The following is a 19266-nucleotide window of genomic DNA, read 5'->3' as shown; positions in this document are numbered from 1 at the left end:
TGCCCCCCAACAGGAAAAACTTCTCAGAGCCATGTGGTACTTGTGCTTTAGTTGTCCGTGGTTAGAAAAAATGGGCAGTGACAAGAAGCAACTACTCAGAGACATTGACAGATGGGAGCTATTTCATCACCCATGGCAGATCTTCCCTTATTTGTAAACAGCAGTACAATAAGGGCCTACTGTACAGCACGGGGGACTCTACCCAGTGCTCTGTAAGGACCTGTATGGGAAAAGAATCTGAAAAAGAGTGGAGATATGTATATGTATAACTAGCACAACATTGTAAATTAACTATACTCCAATAAAAGAAAAAAAAAAAGAAAACAGAAGCATAAGACTTTCAGTTTGCAGATGATGCTTGGTGTATAAATGCATTCAGACTCTTTGCAAGAAACGCGTGGCTCCTGTGGACAGTCTGGCCCTCAGGGCGAGCCCCAGGGAGGCCACACACCACCTCCCTAGGCTCGTCCTTGCCAGTCCCTGGGAGGGCCAGCACTCCGCGTCTTCCCACACAGCGGGGCAGCCTGCACTGTCCTTTACCAGCAGAGCTGTTTGCTCCCTTCTCCCATGTACTGCCCCTCCCCCACCACCGCCATTGTTCTCCTTCCCCCTTTTTTGTTTTCCCTCTCCTAGGCCTTGGGCGGGCCTGAGGTTCGTAGTACACCCACCCTTGTCGGTATCTAGTTCCACCGGAGTTTGTGGGTGGTAAACCTCCAACTGCTGCCTTGGCCTGAGGGGGCAGACACCAAGAAGTGAAGGATGATTTGAGGCATTCCTGAAATCTTTCAAGCTAAAAATAGAGGAGACTCTCCTCGGACTGGGGCACTTGAAGTGCTTCTGCCTGAAGGTGGAGACTGTTAATGACCTTTCAGGAAATCAGCGCTGTAATGCTGTGAAAATGGCTTTCGCTGAAACACCTGGACACCCCCTTGGAGGGGAGTCCGGGCACAGAAATGGGGGACTTATTTTAGCTCCTCCTTTAGTTGGTAAACAGCAGCTGTATTCTGTGATAGAGCAGTGCTGGGCAGCAGTAAGTTTTGTCCCGAGGAGGAAAGTATAACAAAACCTATTTGGGGTTGTCAGCTGACGTTTGAATATAGAGCTTTGTCAGGAATGCCACCATGTTGGTTTACTTGGAAAAGAGTTTTGTTTTACAGGTCCAGGAAGTCAACGTGTGAATTAAAGGGAACAGAAGATTAGGAGGAAGGCCTGATGCACTTTTCTACATCCCTGCCAGTGTACCACACACACCAGTGTCATTGTATCACATACACCAGGGTCATTGTACCACAGGCAACGATGTCATACCACATACAACAATGCAGTGTACCACATACAACGGTGTCATTGTACCACATACGCCAGGATCATGGTGCCACATACAGCGATACAGTGCGTCATGTACAGCAGTGCCATCTGCTGTCTCTCCAGGGCTGTTCCCACTCACCTTGCAGAGGGCATTTCTCTGTCTTCATCATTTTGTTGTAACCTTTCCTTGAGGGGAAATTTTCTTGTTTAATTTCCTTCTGTTCCATGTAGTTTGAACATCAGGCTATGAGTAAAATTAAAAAAAACCTGCTCACAGAAATATAGTAAGATTTAAGAAAAATGTAAGGTTACCACTTCATACCCACTAGCACAGCAATCATAAGAAAAGTGGATAATAACCCATGTTGTTGAGGATATGGAGAAATTGGAACCCCGCACACTGCTGGTGGGAAAGGAAGATGGTGTAGCTACTTTGGAAAATAGTTTGGCAGTGGCTCAAGAGGTTGATAAGCATAGAGTTATTTTATGACCCAACAATTCCCCCTTTAGGTACATACCCAAGAGAATTGAAAACACACGTCCACACAAAAACATGAGCATGAATATTCATAGCAGCATTATTCATTACAGCCCCAAACCCAGATGTCCATCAGTGGATGAATGGATTGATAAACAAAATGTGGTCTTCCCATAAAATGGAATATCATTCAGCCATAGAAAGGAATGAAGTACCAACACATGCCACATGGATGGACCTTAGAAACGTTATGCTAAATGAAAGAATCCAGTCACAAAAGGCCACATAGAATTTTATTTGCATGAAATTTCCAGAACAGACCAATCTGTAGAGGTGGAAAGTAGATTAGCAGGTGCTGTGGCGTGGGGCAGGATGCTAGAGGGGATTGGAGGGTGACAGCCAAAGAGTAGGGGGTTTCTTTCTGGGTTGATGAAAATGTTCTAAAATTGTGGTGATAGTTGCACAACTCTGAATATACTAAAACCCATTGAATTATATACTTTAAATGGGTGAATTGTATGGCATGTGAGTTATATTTCAATAAAGCTATTTTTTTAAAAAAAAGTAGGGTTAGTACCTATTGGAGAATTCTATCCCTCTTCTTTTTTAATTTTTTAAATTGGTTTTTGGCCACGCCACTGTGGGCTTGTGGGATCTTAGTTCCCTGGCGAGGGAGTGAAGCTGCGCCCTTGGCAGTGAGAGTGCAGGGTCCTAACCGCTGGACCGCCAGGGAATTCAATTCTATCAGTGAATCTGCGCCCACGGCAGTGCGAGTGCAGGGTCCTAACCGCTGGACCGCCAGGGAAGTCAATTCTATCCCTCTTCTCGTGCTCAGTGAACACTTTTTCACAGGCAGGGCTAGAGTTTGTCAGCCTGATGACGGTGGTAGAGGCCTGGCAGCGTTAGGTCCTCTGCCCCACGCGTGACGTTTATCACCTCGCTTAATTCTTACAGTGATCTGTGCGGTAATAACTTTCCTGATTTTGTAAACGTGGAGACAGAGGTTCAGAAAGGTAGAGTTATTGCTGAGGTCACACAGCTAGGGTTCAAACCTCGATCAGCATCCATGCCCCACTCTCCTAACGTTCACGCCCCTGCGACTGTGTTTGTGAAGCACAGGCGGGCTTAGGTGGGCACCTGCCCTCGCCTGATTTGGACCACGTGGACTCAAAGTGGAGCTGGAGCCGTCGCCCTCGGACGGGCATTCGGAGGGCTGGGGTCTGCGGTCCTGCTGTTTAAGCACGCTCCCTCCTGGCTTGACCACTGGCCTTCTCTTGACAGGCAGAGACGCCTTAGTACATGGAAGAGCAGACTCGGGGCCCAGGGAGCCTGACTTCACATTGACCCTGAGAGGGCGTGTTATTAGCCACGTGTTAGAGACAAGGAAACAGGCTCTGAGGAGAGAAGGAATGCGGAGTGATGTGAGGCTGGCGGTGAGGCTGCTCTCCATGGCAGGCAGGAGGAGCCTTTATTAGGAGCACGTTTGTCACCGTGGGGTCCCCTGACCCTGGCATCAGAAACAGCCAGGGTGCGCGAGCCCATTCCAGGCCCACTGCGTCAGTCTCTGGGAGGTAGGTCCGGGAATGTGTATTTGTTGAGGCCCCAGGTGATTTCAGGGCGTGCTGTCTGCAAACCACTGACCTAGAGACGCCAGAGGAGGGGCTGCGCCCTGGTCCCTGGTCCCAGGGCTTCAGTTGTCATTTCACAGGTTCTTGAGGTGAAGTGTTAGACCTGACCCTCGATCGTGTGACTCCGACCCTGGGCCTCTGAGTATGTGTAGCATCAGAGGGTGGCAGTGAGAGACGTCCTCGGGGTGATCCACTCTGAACCCTCATTTTGTGGGTGAAGCTCCCAGACAGTGAGAAGCTTGCTCTGGGCCATGGACTTAGCATCAGATCCCACATTTTCTTGCGGTTTCTAGCAGACTTTCTGCTTTCCTGCATCCTCCTTCCAGACTGTAAGATCCAGATACTGTCCCAAATGAACTCCCCAAACTGTATTCTTCCAGGGAAGAATCAGAAAGTGGGAGCGGGGCTGTTGGAGGAGAAAGGGAAACGGTAGCGTCAGCCTGAGAAGGGTTGGAGAAGGGAGGCGCTGGAGCTGAGTCCTTCCTGGGTTTGGCCTCTGTCCTCATTTCAGCCCCTGCTCTGGTCTCACGGTGGCTCTGGGACGCACGTATTATGTCTTTATTAGATGTGAAGAAACTGAGGCGTAGAGGGGTCAGGGGACTTATCCCACATCATACGGTTGGGGTTTGACCCCAGGAGTGTCTGAGTTCAAGTCTATCACCTGTCAGCCACATCTGTTTCTGCCTCCAAAGATGGGCAGCCTAGGGTGCAGGGTAGGGATGGGCCACCTCAGAGCAGTTTTTGTTGTGTCTCATTTTTGTGTTATAATGGGCGACCTCATGGGCCACAAGGAACCGGCAGCACCGAGCTTTGAGGAGAAAGAAGGCCTGCCCGGAAGTCCCTGCGGGCCAAGCCCTCTCCCTGCAGCCTGACTTTTTATGGTCGAATTTCAGTTTTCCAGCCTCTCCCACTCACCGTGAAGACCCACATCCCATAAAGGGCGGCAGGTGTTATTAGAGGGGCAAGAAGGGGAGAGTGGTCCCGCCAGGCAGGCTTCTCCCATTCCGGAGGAATTTGTCCTGGGGTGGGGGTCCCTGTTGATCTCAGGGGTCCCTGTCCAGCTCTGCAGCTCTGGCCACAAGCATTTGGATGCCTTCCGGTGCCTAGAATCAGAAGGTGAGGCAAAACCCAGGACTGCAAAGCATTTACTAAGCAGTTATTAGGGCAGTAATTGCAGTTCTAACTTTGCCCTTTTCACAAAAGGAGACTCTCAACTGATTAAGAGGAGAGGGGGTTTCAGGATGTCATTGAGGAAGCAGGTCAAGTATAGAGCATGTTGGAGGTGGGCAGCACAGACCTTCGATTCTCAGGTCATCTCTGGGACTCAGTGTCCTGGGTGACTGGCCTCTGAGCCTCAGATAGTGAAGGTGGGACCAGCGGTTCGCAGCCTTAACCATTCAAGGGAATCACATGTGGAGCCTTTTAAAAGAACTTTATTGAGGAATAATTGACAAATATAATTGTATATATTTAAAATGTACAACATGATGATTTGATATATTGATACATACACATTGTAGAATGATTACCAAGATCAAGATAATTAACACATCTATTATCTCACAGTTAACTCATTGTGTGCCTGCGTGTGTGTGTGTGTGTGTGTGTGTGTGTGTGTGTATGTGTGGTGGGAATGCTTAAGATTTACTTTCAGCAAAACTTTCAAGTACACAATACCATATTATTAACTAGTCACCACGTTGTGCATTAGACCCTCAGAACTTATTCTTCTGATAATTGAAATTTATACCCTTTGACATTCCCCTCTCCTTCCAACCCCTGATAACCACCATTCTATTTTCTGTTTCTGTGGAATTGGATTTTTAAAAAAATTCCACATATAAGTGATATCATAAGTATTTGTCTTTCTCGATCTGGGTTATCTCCAAATTCATCCATGTCGCAAATGACAGGATTTCATTCTTTTTTTATGTTTGAGTAATATTCCATCGTACATATGTGCCACATTTTCTTTACGCATTCATCTGTTGAAGGGCATTTTAAGTTGCTTCCGTATCTTGGCTGTTGTGAATAATGCTGCAGTGAACATGGGTGTATGGATATTTCTTTGAGATACTGATTTCAGTTCCTTCAGATATAACCCAGGAATGGGATTGCTGGGCCACAGGGTAGTTAAATTTTTACTTTTTTGGGGAACTGCCATACTGTTTTCCATAATGGCTGTATCAGTTTACATTTCCATCAGTAGTGTATAAGGGTTCCCTTTTCTCCACATCCACACCGACACTTGTTATCTTTTGTCTTTTTGATAATAGCCATCCTAGCAGGTGTGAGGTGGTTTTGATTTGCATTTCCCTGATGATTAGTGATGTTGAGCACCTTCTCATATAACTTTTGTATGCCTTCTTTGGAAAAATATCTATTCAGGTCCTTTGCCTGTTTTTCAATTGGATTATTTGCTTTTTTGCTATTGAGTTGTATGAGTTCTTTGTATATTTTCAGATACACAATTTGTGAATATTTCCTCCCATCCTGTAGGCTGACTTTTAAAATTATTGCTTGTTTGCTTTGCTGTGTAGAAGCTCTTCAGTTTGATACAGTTCCACTTGTTTATTTTAGCTTCTGTTGCCTGTACTTTTGATATCTTATCTAAGAAGTCATTGCCAAGACCACTGTCAAAGATCTTTTTCCCTATGTTTTCCTCCAGGAGTTTTACAGTTTCAGGTCTTACATTTAAGTCTTTGATCCATTTTGAGATAATTTTTGTGTGTGGTGTAAGATAGTGGTCCATTCTTTTGCATGTAGATATCTGGTTTTCTCCGCACCATTTGTTAGAAGAGATTATTCTTTCTCCAATGTGGCTTTTTGGTACCTTTCAAAAATGAGTTGACCATATATGTGTGGGTTTATGCCTGGGCTCTCTATTCTGTTCCACTGGTCTATGTGACCAGTGGACCAGTTTTTATGCCAGTACCATACTTTTTTGATTACTGTAGCTTTGTAATATAGTCTGAAATCAGGACATATGATACCTCCAACTTTGTTCTTCTTTCTCATGATTACTGTGGCTCTTCAGGGTCTTTTGTGGTTCCATACAAATTTTAGGGTAGTTTTTTTTTCTGTTTCTGTGAAAAATGCCATTAGAATTTTTTTTTTTTTTTTCGGTACGTGGGCCTCTCCCTGTTGTGGCCTCTCCCATTGCGGAGCACAGGCTCCGGACGCGCAGGCTTAGCGGCCATGGCTCACGGGCCCAGCCGCTCCGCGGCATGTGGGATCCTCCCGGACTGTGGCACGAACCCGTGTCCCCTGCATCGGCAGGTGGACTCTCAACCACTGCGCCACCAGGGAAGCCCTAGCACTGAATCTCTAGAACACTTTGGGTAGTATGGACATTTTCATAATATTAATTCTTCCAATCCATGAACATGGAATATATTTACATTTATTTGTGTCTTCTTCAGTCTGTTTCAACACTGTCTTATAGTTTTAAGTACAGGTCTTTCACGTCCTTGGTTAATTTACTCCTAAGTATTTTATAGTTTTTGACGCTTCTATAAATGGGATTGCTTTCTTAATTTGTCTTTCAGATAGTTTGTTATTAGTGTATAGAAATGCATCTGCTTTCCGATATTGATTTTGTGTCCTGCAATTTATTTATTAGTTCTAACAGATTTTTGGTGAATCTTTAGGGTTATCTGTGTCTAAGATTATATCATCTGCAAACATAATTTTGCTACTTCCTTTCTGAGTTGGATGCCTTTTATTTCTTTTTCTTGCCTAATTGCTAAGGCTAGGACTTCCAGTACTATGTTGAATAGAAATGGTGAGAGTAGGTATCTTTGTCTTGTTCCTGATCTTAGAGGAAAGGCTTTAAAATTTTACCATTGAGTATGATGTAGCTGTGGACTTTTCATATATGGCCTTTATTATGCTGAGAAACATTTCTTTTATAGTTGATTTGTTGAGAGTTTTTATCATGAAAGCATGTTAAATTTTGTCAAGTGCTTTTTCTGCATCTATTGAAATGATCATTTGATTATTATCCTTCATTCTGTTAATGTGATGTATCACATTTATTGATTTACATATGTTCAATTATCCATGCATCCCAAGGATGAATCCCACTTAGTTATGGTTTGTGATCATTTCAATGTGTTCTTGAATTCAGTTTGCTAGTGTCTTGGTGAGGATTTTTGCATCTGTGTTCAACCTCTGATGATTGACCTGTAATTTTCTTGTAGTGTCCTTGTCTGGCTTTGGTATCTGGGTAATGTTGATCTTGTAAAATGAGTTTGGAAGTTTTCCTTCCCCTTCAGTTTTTTAGAAGAGTTTGAAAAGGATTGGCATTAATTTTTCTTTAAATGTTTGGTAGGATTCACCTGTGAAGTCATCTGGGCTTTTATTTGTTGGAGATTTTTGATTACTCATTTAATCTCCTTACTCATTATTGGTCTGTTCATACTTTCTATTAATTCATGATTCATTCTTGGTAAGTTGTGTGTTTCTAGGAAATTATCCATTTCTTCTAAACTAATTCATTAGCATATAGTTGTTCATGGTAGTCTCTTATGATCCTTTGAATTTCTGTGGTATCAGTTATAATGTCTCTTCTTTCATTTATAATTTTATTAATTTGAGTAGTCTCTTTTTTTTTCTTAGTCTAGCTAAAGGCTTGTCAATTTTGTTTATCTTTTCGAAAAACCAACTCTTAGTTTTGTTGATCTTTTACTATTGTCTTTCTCATTTCTAATTCCTTTATATTCTAATTTTTATTTCATTCCTTATGCTAACTTTGGGCTTAGTTTATTTTTCCTTTTCTAGTTCCTTCAGGAGTAAGGTTAGGTTGTTTATTTGAGATCTTTTTTCTTAATGTAGGCATTCACTGCTATAAACTTCCCTCTTAGAACCACTTTTCTGGCATCGCATAAGTTTTTGTATGCTGTGTTTCTATAATTGTTTGTCTCTAGATAATTTTTTATTCCTTCTTTGACCTGATGGTTGTTCAGAAGTGTGTTGTTTAACTTCCACATATTTGTGAAGTTTCCAGCTTTCCTCGTTACTGATTTCTAGTCTCATACCATTGTGGTTGGAAAAGATACTCAATATGATTTCAGTCTGCTTAAATTTATTAAGACTTGTTTTATGACCTAACATGATTTACTTTGGAGAATGTTTTATGTGTGCTAGAGAAGAATGTTGGATGGAATGTTCTTTACATGTCTATTAGGTCTATGTGATTGAAAGTGTTCTTGCAAGTCCATTTTAAAAATTGATTCTCTCTGGATGACCTACCCATTGTTTAAGGTGAGGTATTGAAATCACCCACAATTATTGCATTGCTATCTATTTTTTGCCTTCAGCTTTATTAATAATTGTTTAATATATTTAGGTGCTTCAATACTGGGTGCATATATGTTTACAATTGTTATATCCTCTTGATTAATTAACCCCTTTATCATTATAACAATATAATGACCTTCTTTGTCTTTTGTTACAATGTTTTACTTAAAGTCTATATTGTGTGATATAAGTATAGCTGTCTCAGCTCTCTTGGTTTCCATTTACATAAAATATCTTCACTTTCAGCCTGTGTCTTTAAAGCTTACATGACTCTCTTCTAAGCAGTATATATAGTTGGGTTTTGTTTTTTTATCCATTCAGTTACTCTTTGCCTTTTAAATAGAAAATTTAAACTATTTACATTTAGAGTAGTTATTGATAGGCAAAGACTTACTATTGCTATTTCATTAATTTCTTTTTAATTGTTTTGTAGTTTCTTTGTTCCTCTCTTCCTTTTTTGCTGTCTTTCTTTGTGAGTTGATTTTTTTTATAGTGGTATGCTTTGATTCTTTTTCTCTTTATCATTTATGTATCTATACAGTAGGTACTTTTTGCTTTGTGGTTACCATGAGGCTTTCATAATACATCTTTTTATTTTAACTGTTAAGCTTATAACTTAACTTCAGTTGCATAAAAGTGTTCTACACATTTACTTGCTCCCACCCTCAACTTATATTGTTGTTGTCCCAATTTACAACTTTTTATATTATGTATCCATTAACAAAATATTGTAGCTATAATTATTTTTAAGATTTTTGTCTCTTAGCCTATATGCTAGAGTTCAAAGTGACTTACACACCACCATTACAGTATTAGGGTATTTTGAATTCTACTATACCTTTACCAGTGAAGTTGATACTTCCATGTTTTCCTGTTACTAATTAGTATCTTTTTGTTTCAGCTTGAAGAACTCCTGTTAGCATTTCTTGTAAGGCAGGTCTAGTGCTGATAAATTCCCTCAGCTTTTGTTTTTCTGGGAAAGTCTTTATTTCTCCTTCATTAATGAAGTACAGTTATGCTAGATAAAAGTATTCTTTTTTTTTTCTTTTTGTGGTATGCGGACCTCTCACTGCTGTGGCCTCTCCCGTTGCGGAGCACAGGCTCCGGACGCGCAGGCTCAGCGGCCATGGCTCACGGGCCTAGCTGCTCCGCGGCATGTGGGATCTTCCTGGACCGGTGCACGAACCCGTGTCCACTGCATCAGCAGGCGGATTCTCAACCACTGCTCCACCAGGGAAGCCCCTAGATAAAGTATTCTTGATGAATAGTTTTTTTCCTTGAGCATTTTGAATGTGTCATCCCCTCTTCTGGCCTGTAGGTTTCTGCTGAGAAATTTGCTGATGGCCTTATTGGGATTCCCTTGTATGTGATGAGTCTTTTTTCTCGTTCTGTTTTAAAATTTCTCTCTTTGTCTTTGATTTTTGAGAGGTTAATTATAATGTATCTTGGTGAATATCTCTTTGGGGACCTTTGGGTTTTATGTACCTGGATGGCCATGTCTCTCCCCAGATTAAGGAATTTTTCAGCTATGATTTTTTTTTTTTTTTCTTTTTCTTTTTGGTGGTATGTGGGCCTCTCTCTGTTGTGGCCTCTCCCGTTGCGGAGCACAGGCTCCGGACGCGCAGGCTCAGCGGCCGTGGCTCACGGGCCCAGCCACTCCGGTACGCGGGCCTCTCACCGTTGTGGCCTCTCCCGTTGCAGAGCACAGGCTCCGGACGCGCAGGCCCAGCGGCCGTGGCTCACGGGCCCAGCCACTCCGCGGCATGTGGGATCTTCCCGGACCGGGGCACGAACCCGTGTCCCCTGCATCGGCAGGCGGATTCTTAACCACCGCGCCACCAGGGAAGTCCGAGTTCACAGATTCTTTATTCTGCCTGAGAGCTTCAACAGCTCTCTATTGCATTTTTTCATTTCATTCATTGTGGTCTTCAGCTCCAGAGTGTGTTCGGTTCTTTTTAAAAATGATTTCTGTCTGTTGAACTTATTTTGTTCATTTATTGTTTTCCTGAATTCGTTGTGTTCTCCTAAATCTTGCTGAACTTCCTAAAATAATTATTTTGAATTCTTTTTTTTTGGTAACTCGCAGATCTCCACTTCTTTGGGATTGGTTACTGGAAAATCATTATGTTCCTTTGGTGGTGTCATGTTTCCTTGCTTTTTCATATTTCTGAGGGCTTTGCATTGATGTCTGTGCATTTGAGGATGCATTCACTTTTTGGACTGGCTTCAGTGGGAAAAGACTTTCACCTAAATGTGGTTGCAAGGGTGCTAGCCTGGTGGGATACAGTGTCTTTCATTCTTGGAAGGCACAGCAGCATAGTCTCCATGCAGCTCTGTCAGCTGAGGTCATCGTAGGTGCAGACTGCTGGAGTATTCTGTGGCCAGGACTGCCAAGGTCCTTTGGGTAGGAGTGGCAACAAAGGCTTTTGGGAACTTTGGAGGTGAAGGTCGCTGGGGTCTTCTGCTTTTCCCATGGGAGGAAGGTCTAGCCAATGGGATCCCTCTTGGCTGTGGTCTGTTGTGCTGGCAAACAGTAGAAGTGGAGCTGGAGTCCTGGGACCACTTGCTGAGGCAGCATCACTTGTGTCTAAGGTGTGGGCATGTACAGATGGCCTGTGGAACCAAGGTCTGGGTCTCTGGGTCTCACCACAGTGACTCTGGCTGGCGGGGGCTGGTGATGCAGCGGTGGCAGAGACCCTGGGGTGACAAGGTGCAGCAGTGGCTTGGTCCTCGGCCCCAGGGGGCAGGGGGCAGTTGCAGCACAGCCTGCAGATGGTGGGTTGAAGTCCCAACTTTGACCCCCAGGGGGCAGTTGTAGGACGGTAGTCGCACCTACCTGGTGGTGGCTTGTTAAAACCTTGTGTTAGGATCCAGGGAGCAGGGCTCAGGGCAGTGGCAGTGCCTCTGGCAATGACAGTTCAGGGCTTTGACCTGGGACCGAGGGGCAGGGCTAGGAGCACTGATAGTGTGTCTTGGCAATGATGGTTCAGAGTGGCGGCCTGAGTCGTGGGTCTGGGGCTCAGGGCAGCCCCATCAGTGATGATTCAGAGCCAAGACCTGGGAGCTGGGTGTGAGGCTCAGGGCAGTAACAGTGTGGTACTGGTAATGGTCAGAGTGTGACCTGGGACCCAGAGGGTGGGGCTCAGGGCAGCAGAGGCTGCCCTGGAAATGGTGGCACAAAGCTGTGACCTGAGACTGAGAGCAGGGCCCCGGGCAGCCGTGGCTCCCATCATGTATACGGTGATGCACTGTGAGGTCCTGATCCCAGAGAGTGGGGCACAGCAGTGCCTGGGGCCTCTGAGGACAGTGACAGCTCCAGCCCTAGGGAGGGGACATGGTTGTGGGCACGCCGGGCAGCTCCGTCAGCTGGGATCAGCGTTGGTGTAGACTGGGGGAGACCTCAGTAGCAAAGGCTGCAGACGTACACAGTGGGGAGGCTTGCTGGGCTTCTGCTTTCCTTTTCTCCAGGAGGTGGAATTCCTCTGGGGGTGATCTCCCTGGCACTCAGACGCTCTTGACTTGAGGCTGGGGTAACACAGGTAAAATGCTTCCTGTAGTTTTTTACATGGCCTTCCTCGGTTTTTGAGCTCTGCAGGATTGTTGATGCTTCTTCATTGTATTCCAGAGCTTTCCCTGAGCTATTTTTGTTGGTTTGCAGTTGTTTATTGTTTTTGTGAGGAGATGAAGATTGGGACCTCCTCGCCCTCCACCTTGCTGATGTCACCTCCCTCTCACGTGCAGAGCTTTGAAAACTGCAGAGGCCGGAGTCCCATCCCGAGGGTCTGATTTAATTGGTCTGGGGTGTGCCAACATCCTGGGGGTCCTAAAGCTCCCAGGTGACTTTGCTCTTCACCAGAGCTTCCTTTCTGAGTCTCTGGGCTATAGGAACAAGCTCCTTTAACTTCTCCCAGCTGGAACATTCTGGATTTTCAAGCCTACAATTACAATAGTTTTGGGAGGCAGGAGAGAGAATGCCAGTTGCTGTACCACTGAACGAGTTTATGCTGCCTAAATAATTTCTAAAATAGTACCAATCCATGCTGAGTACAGATTAATCCAAAGCACAAATGCTTTAACATTCACTTCAGCCAGGACAGTGAAATATGAGTGGCCAGACTACAGCAGGTGCTCAGTACTTTTTAGTTCTTTTCACAAGTCTCCTTTAAAAACAAGCTCTACCTGTGAGTGTCCCAAGTGTTATGGTTGATGCCTGAAAAATATGAAATGGATCTCTGAATCTGTGGGACTTTGCAGTGAGCTTGAGACACTTCCATCTTTGAACACTGGATGGCACAAGAAGTCCGCTGGGCTGAGGATGCTGGCTCAGGTCCTTGAGGCTACCGTCAAAATCAGGCAACAGGGAGTGTCATTTTTTTTTTTTTCAGATGTTAGGATCCAGACAAGGCAAAAAAGAACTCTATGTGTTGCTCCTGGGATAAAATGCAGAGTTCATATTCTCTTGTGAGCCGTTGGATCTCCTTGGGTGAGAAACGCAGACAGATAAACAATAGTTCAAGGCGCTGGCTGCCAGAGAAGGGACCTGGCCAGAATTTTTCACACCAGGTAGCAGGTTTTAATTAATTTTTTACACTGGCTAGCAGGTTTTAATTTCTATCATCACTGGGAGCAGGGAGACAGGTCCTGACTTACAGGCAAAAAGAGCAAGGGTCGCTTTGGAGTTTAAACTGACCACCCACACAAAGAAAGGGGGGCTACTCTTGTGACTCCTCTTCTGCCAGATGCTTCTAGAATTAGAAAGTGGTCCATTTGGTGGAGAGCTGGAAAGGAGCCACTTCTTCTCAACCAACGGGAGGGCTGCCTGTCTGTTGTTAGAGGCATGCGTTTGATCTGAGGACAGAGCTTCAAAGTAGAGTGCAAACGACACCAGGGTGTCCTTGGACTGCTCTGTCTACAGGTGACTGACAGGCTCCAGATCCCACATGGCTGGGGCAGTGACGTGACCCAGCACACATCACCTAGTGACTGCACATTTGTGTGTGGGGGCTCATTTGAAACGATCTCTGGTCCGCTGGACTTTCCCAGTGCCTCTGTGATCTGTCCTTCCATCAAGATGAATTCAGCTTGCAGATCAGGGGAGCTCTGATCACGGTTTCTGCCTTCTCACTCTCTTCTCCTTCTACCCCTCTTGCTCTTTATACACATCCCAGCCTTGTCTTGAGTGGGTGTTTGTTTTCTCTTGGGCATTTCACCTAGAGCGTGCTAGCAAGACCTGGATGAGGCCCTTACTATGGTATTGAAGTTTTTCCCCTTATTTGGAGGAGTAAACTACAGATGACAGTTTCTCTGATTGGAGTTGCCTTACTGGTGGTGACTGGCTGTTTGGGAAACACATCCTGCTTCAGAGTATTCATGTTGGGATAGTGAGCTCTTTGTGATTGTTGTGGTTCAATATTCAGGCCAGGGGACCACACCGAAGCCCAGGTTGGGAGCCATGGCGCACATGGACACAACCGTCAGCAGAAATTGTATGAAAAAGGACATATTCTGTCTCTGTGTTTACAAGACAGTGTTTCTGATACCAGTAGGAGCAAAATATTGGCAGTGAGCAACTGTTAGAATTCATCATCTTTCTTTTTTCTTTTTTTTTTTTTTTGGCGGTACGTACGGCTCTCACTGCTGTGGCCTCTCCCGTTGCGGAGCACAGGCTCCAGACGCGCAGGCTCAGCGGCCATGGCTCACGGGCCCAGCCGCTCCGCGGCATGTGGGATCTTCCCGGACCGGAGCATGAACCTGTGTCCCCTGCATCGGCAGGCGGACTCTCAACCGCTGCGCCACCAGGGAAGCCCCGTCATCTTTCTTTTATAGTTTGCTAGTGGCAGGAGTCTATGGGGGAGGCCACTGCCACTGAAAATGTCCCTCAGGAAGCTAACGAAGCACTGTCAGCATCTTTTATTGGGGTGGCTTGCCCTAGAACCCTGCTCCTTAAAAGCTGGTCTGGAGACCAACAGAATCAACAGTACCAGGAGCTTGGGAGCAATGCAGAGTCTCGGCCCTGCCCCGAACCTACTGGGAGCTAGAGAAGCAGTGCCGCAGAAGTGTGACCGGCTCTGGGGTCCAAGCCATCGTGGTAGAGAATTCCCAGTCTCCTGGACCAGTCGGTTGGACCGTCAGCGAGCCATCTGGCGCAGTTGGGGGACGCCCATCCTTGACATGAGGGCGCTGTTCGCGGGGCCCTGGGGCTCTGCTGGGAGGACCCACAAGGCCAGATCCTCGGCGATTATCATAGTTTTGCCCCTTTGACTTTGGGGGACGGCTGTTCCCAAATTCCTCGGAAGTGCCAGCGGAGGTGGCCCGACGGAAGCCACCCAGCTCCTCGCCCACACCCCTTGCTGCGGCTGCCGGGCAGTCAGCCATGGAACCCCAGTCTCCCTAACATCCATTTCTGAGGTTCACATTCACGGGGAAAAAATAGATCCCCGTGCAGTGGTGTGGTTCTGAATTCACTGAGCCACTGCAAATGCATGAGGGCTGGTGGGCCTCGAGCGGAAGAGTCCAGGGACTTTCAGACCCGGCCGTGGTGTGAACTTAAGAGTATAAAGGAGCCTTCATACACCTACAGCTTCTTTCTGGCCACTTCCGCGAGCTGCTTTCTGATTCCCCGCAGCACTAAGGTTGAGTGTAAGGATGAGTTTCCTTGGAGCCTTGAAGAATGAGGCAGTGGTGGTGGGGGGATGGATCTGGTCTTTGCTTATCTGAGGCCACCCATGGGTTCTGGGACAGAAAGACCTCAGAAGCGGGGGAGATTTTGGGAGAGATGGGGCGTGAGAAGGATCAGACAGCTGCACTCTGAGTGCTGGTTGCACCTTTTCTTTCTTGTGGCCTGGGTTCCCTGCAGGTTCTGACATGCTCCGAGCTCAGATCCCAGCCAGTCGGAGGCGCTGGCAGCCCAGGGCATTCTGGGCAGGTTGATTTCACGGCATTGTTCTCACCCATTAGCTCGTATTATGCAGAATGGGGTGGGGGCAGTGCCTTGTGTCCTTTCCTTTGTTTATAGACTTATTTTTCTTTGTGAGGGCAAAAAAAGAGCTGACTCCGTTTTAAGGGACGTGAAAACTGAGTTTTGTCTTCTCTTCCTATTACTGTCAAACAAAAGTCACCTTAGAACTCTCGATCACATGGGGCCTGTCACTGGCAGGAAGCGAGGCCTTCCCCTGTGAATGTATAACTTACAGTAAGTTCTCAGCAGACCAAAAAAAATGCCTTTTATCATGCTCTGGTTTTTTTCCTCCCACTGTTTTATTTCACTTACAACATCACTCAGGCCCAAATGGTATTTGTCAGGAGTAATTGGCAAATGCTGGAGGCTGTGTTCAAGGCTGCCTGAGTGGAAAATCTCAAAGCCGTTGTCCATGTTGAAAGAAAATATTACATTTGATCTTTTTTTTACGATTTCTGCAGACATGATGCGTGTCTGCATTCTTTAGCCTTATAACCCTTTATATTTGAGGGACAAAAAAAATCCCGGCAGGAAGTAGCCCTTCACAGCTAATTTACAGTATGCCGAGAAGTAACCACAACACATGAGAAGTCATTTTAAAAACAAGACCATGATTTATTTTTATTAGCCATCTAATAAACCTGCACCGGTTTGCGGGTTCTTATACACTGAATTATGACTTCAGGCTTCGCATTTCACGTCTCCTCCTACTAGGATGTTTATTCTTCTGGATAAAGATATTCCTAAGGATGGCGGTGGCCATCCTTGGGATGCTGGGATGCCCTCTCACGCAGGCTCCATTGGAGGCTACGTGCTTCTCTGGTGCAGGACGTCTTGTAACCAGCAAATGAGAATCGTCTGATCGAACTGAGTCCCAGAGAGCAGAAACGATGCATCTGAGGGCCAGCAAGTGAATGGTGACAGGTCTCCTAACCCATAAGTCTTCATACTGCGTCAGACAGTCCCTCTTAGGTACACAGCAGAGTGTAAATGACATAGTTTGGAGGCTTTTTAAGGTCACACAACCCAACATAAATTTGCCGTTCTCCATGTTCCACGTGTGTGTAAGTGTGTACCTGTGAGGAAATGGCACAGACCAATGACGAGGACCACAGAGCTTCCTACCTCGAATCTGTGACACGGGGATCATTCTGGAGTCATAACACACACACGTTATAGAACACATGCTACAGTTGGGAGAGTGTTAGATTGAAGAACACATTTTACAGAAAACTCTGGATCGGGGGTCAGCCAGCCCCTATTTTTGTAAATAAATTTTTTTTTCCTAAATGCAGACTTCTAAAAATTGTGGTAAAATAGGTGTAACATAATAAAATTTGCCATTTAACCATTTTTAAGTGTATCATTCAATGACATTGAGTACAGTGTTGTGTGACCATCACCATTATCTATTTCCAAACTTTTTCTATCACCCCAACAAAAATTCTGTACCCATTAATTCTGTACCCGCCCCCCACCCCCCGCACCTGGTAACCTTTCATCTACTTTATGTCTCTGTAATTTTCTATTCTAGATATTTCATAGAAGTGGAATCATATAACATTTGTCTTTTTGTGTCTGGTTTATTAGTCGGCATAATGTTTTTGAGGTTCATCTGTTATAGCATGGGTCAGTACTTCATTTCTCCCCCCCCTGCTTAATTGAGGTATAATTGACAAACATTGCATGTGTTTAAGGTGTACAACTTGATGATTTGATATACATCATGAAAGAATCACCACAATCAAGCTATTTAACATATCCATTGCCTCACGTAGTTACCATCTTTTTTAAAACTAAAATTTAAATTATTATGTTTTTTTTTTTAGTGGTGAGGACACTTAAGGTCTACCCCTCTTAGCAAATTTAAAGAACACATACAGTATTGTTAGCTGTGGTCACAGTGTTGTACATTAGATCTTCAGAACTTAACTCACCTTGCATCATTGCTTTTTTTTTATTGTGGTAAAAACATAACATAAAATTTACCATCTTAACCATTTTAAAATGTACGGTCAATAGTGTTACCTGTATTTAGTGTCGTGCAACAGATTTCTCGAACGTTTTCATCTTGCAGATCTGAAACTCTGTATCCATTGAGTAACACCTCCCCTTTACCCTCTCCCCTCTGTCTCTGGAACCACCATGCTACTTTTGTTTCTAAGAGTTCGACTCCTTTAGATACCCCATGTAAGTAGACTCAAGCAGTATTTGTCCTTTTGTGTCTGGCTTATTTCACTCAGCGTCGTGTCCTTAAGGCTCCTCCGTGTTGTAGTATGTGACAGGATTTCCTTCTTTTTTATGGCTGAATAATATTCTGCTGTCTGTATATACCATATTTTGTTTATCTATTAATCAGTTGATGGACACTTGGGATGTTTCTACCTCTTGGCTCTTGTGAGTAACACTGCTGTGAACTTGGATATGAAAGTCTGTTTGAACATTTCCTTTCACTTTCTTTGGGTATATACCCAGGAGTATGTTAAAGAAGTTTTATTGTAACACAGCTGGATCTCGTTGTTTACTGATTGTCTATGGCAGAGTTTACAACAGCGGAGTTGAGTAGTTGTGACAGAGACCAGATGGCTCACAAAGCTGAAAATATTTACTATCTGGCCCTTTACAGAAAAAAGTTTGCTGACTCCTGCTCTAGATCTAATCAAGTATGTACTTTCTTTGGTGGTTCTGTTGGAGAGTTCCGTCTCCTGGTAACTGGCTTTGAACGAGGCTTAGTTCTTTACCTGGTATCTTGCACTCACTTTACCAGGTATTTGGTACCTGGTATTCCGTATCACACTGGGCACGCTCCAACCGCAGACAGGCTCTTTTGGCCCTAATACCTCTGCTCTCCTCCCAGGGCCTGGACTGACAATAATGAGGTCCTGTTCTTTCCCTCCCTTAAAACCTAGAGCAAGTATGGTCTGCACTGTGGCAACACTTTTTTTTTTTTCTTGCCCCAACACACATGTTTTAGTTTCCCGTGGCTGCTGTAACAAATTACCACAAACTTGGTGGCTTAAAAACAATAGAATTTTATTCTCTCAATAAAGAATATTGGAGGCTGGCAGTCGGAAGTCCTGGAGGAAGGAAGGAGTCCTGGAGGCTGGAAGTCTGAAATCAAGGTGTCAGCAGAGTTGGTTTCTTCTGGAGGCTCTAGGGCAGAGTCTGTTCCAGGTCTCTCCCCTTGCTTCTGCGGTTGCTGGCAATCGTTGGGGTTCCCTGGCTTGTAGCAGCGTCACCTTAATCTCTGCCGCCAGGGCCACCATCACCTCCCTGTGTCTCTCTGTGTATCTGCTTCTGCTTCTTTTCCACTAAGGACTTGGCATTGGATCGAGGGTACACCTGTTTAATCTAGGGTGATCTCATCTTGAGATCCTTCACATAATTGCATCTCTAAAAACCCTATTCCTAAATAAGGTCATATTCATGGGTAATGGCGCTTAGGACTTGGACCTTTCTTATGAGGGGGCGGTGAAGACACAGTAGAGGAGGGAAAAACGTTTCCTCTACTCTCTTAGGTTTAGTGGCTGAGGCTTGCAAATTAACTGGCAATAGACAGACCAACAGGAGAAAGATTTACTTTGTATGCATAT

General features: G+C 44.9%; 1 protein-coding gene across 18 annotated transcripts in view; it reads left to right on the top strand.

Annotated features, from left to right (window-relative positions):
• Positions 1-19266, top strand: part of SETD4 (SET domain containing 4) — a 468053-nt gene that overhangs the window by 26646 nt on the left and 422141 nt on the right. The window contains exon 12 of one of the 18 annotated variants that reach the window (XM_028492636.2): positions 1158-1381. The exons of the other annotated variants lie outside the window; for them this stretch is intronic. The gene's annotated coding sequence lies outside the window, so the exon portion shown is untranslated. Of the gene's footprint in view, positions 1-1157; positions 1382-19266 lie in introns of those variants that run through there. 18 annotated transcript variants of the gene reach the window in all.

This window comes from Physeter macrocephalus, chromosome 8, assembly GCF_002837175.3.
Source record: "Physeter macrocephalus isolate SW-GA chromosome 8, ASM283717v5, whole genome shotgun sequence".
Classification (NCBI taxonomy): Eukaryota; Metazoa; Chordata; class Mammalia; order Artiodactyla; family Physeteridae; genus Physeter; species Physeter macrocephalus.
This window is presented reverse-complemented; position numbering and strand designations above follow the sequence as displayed.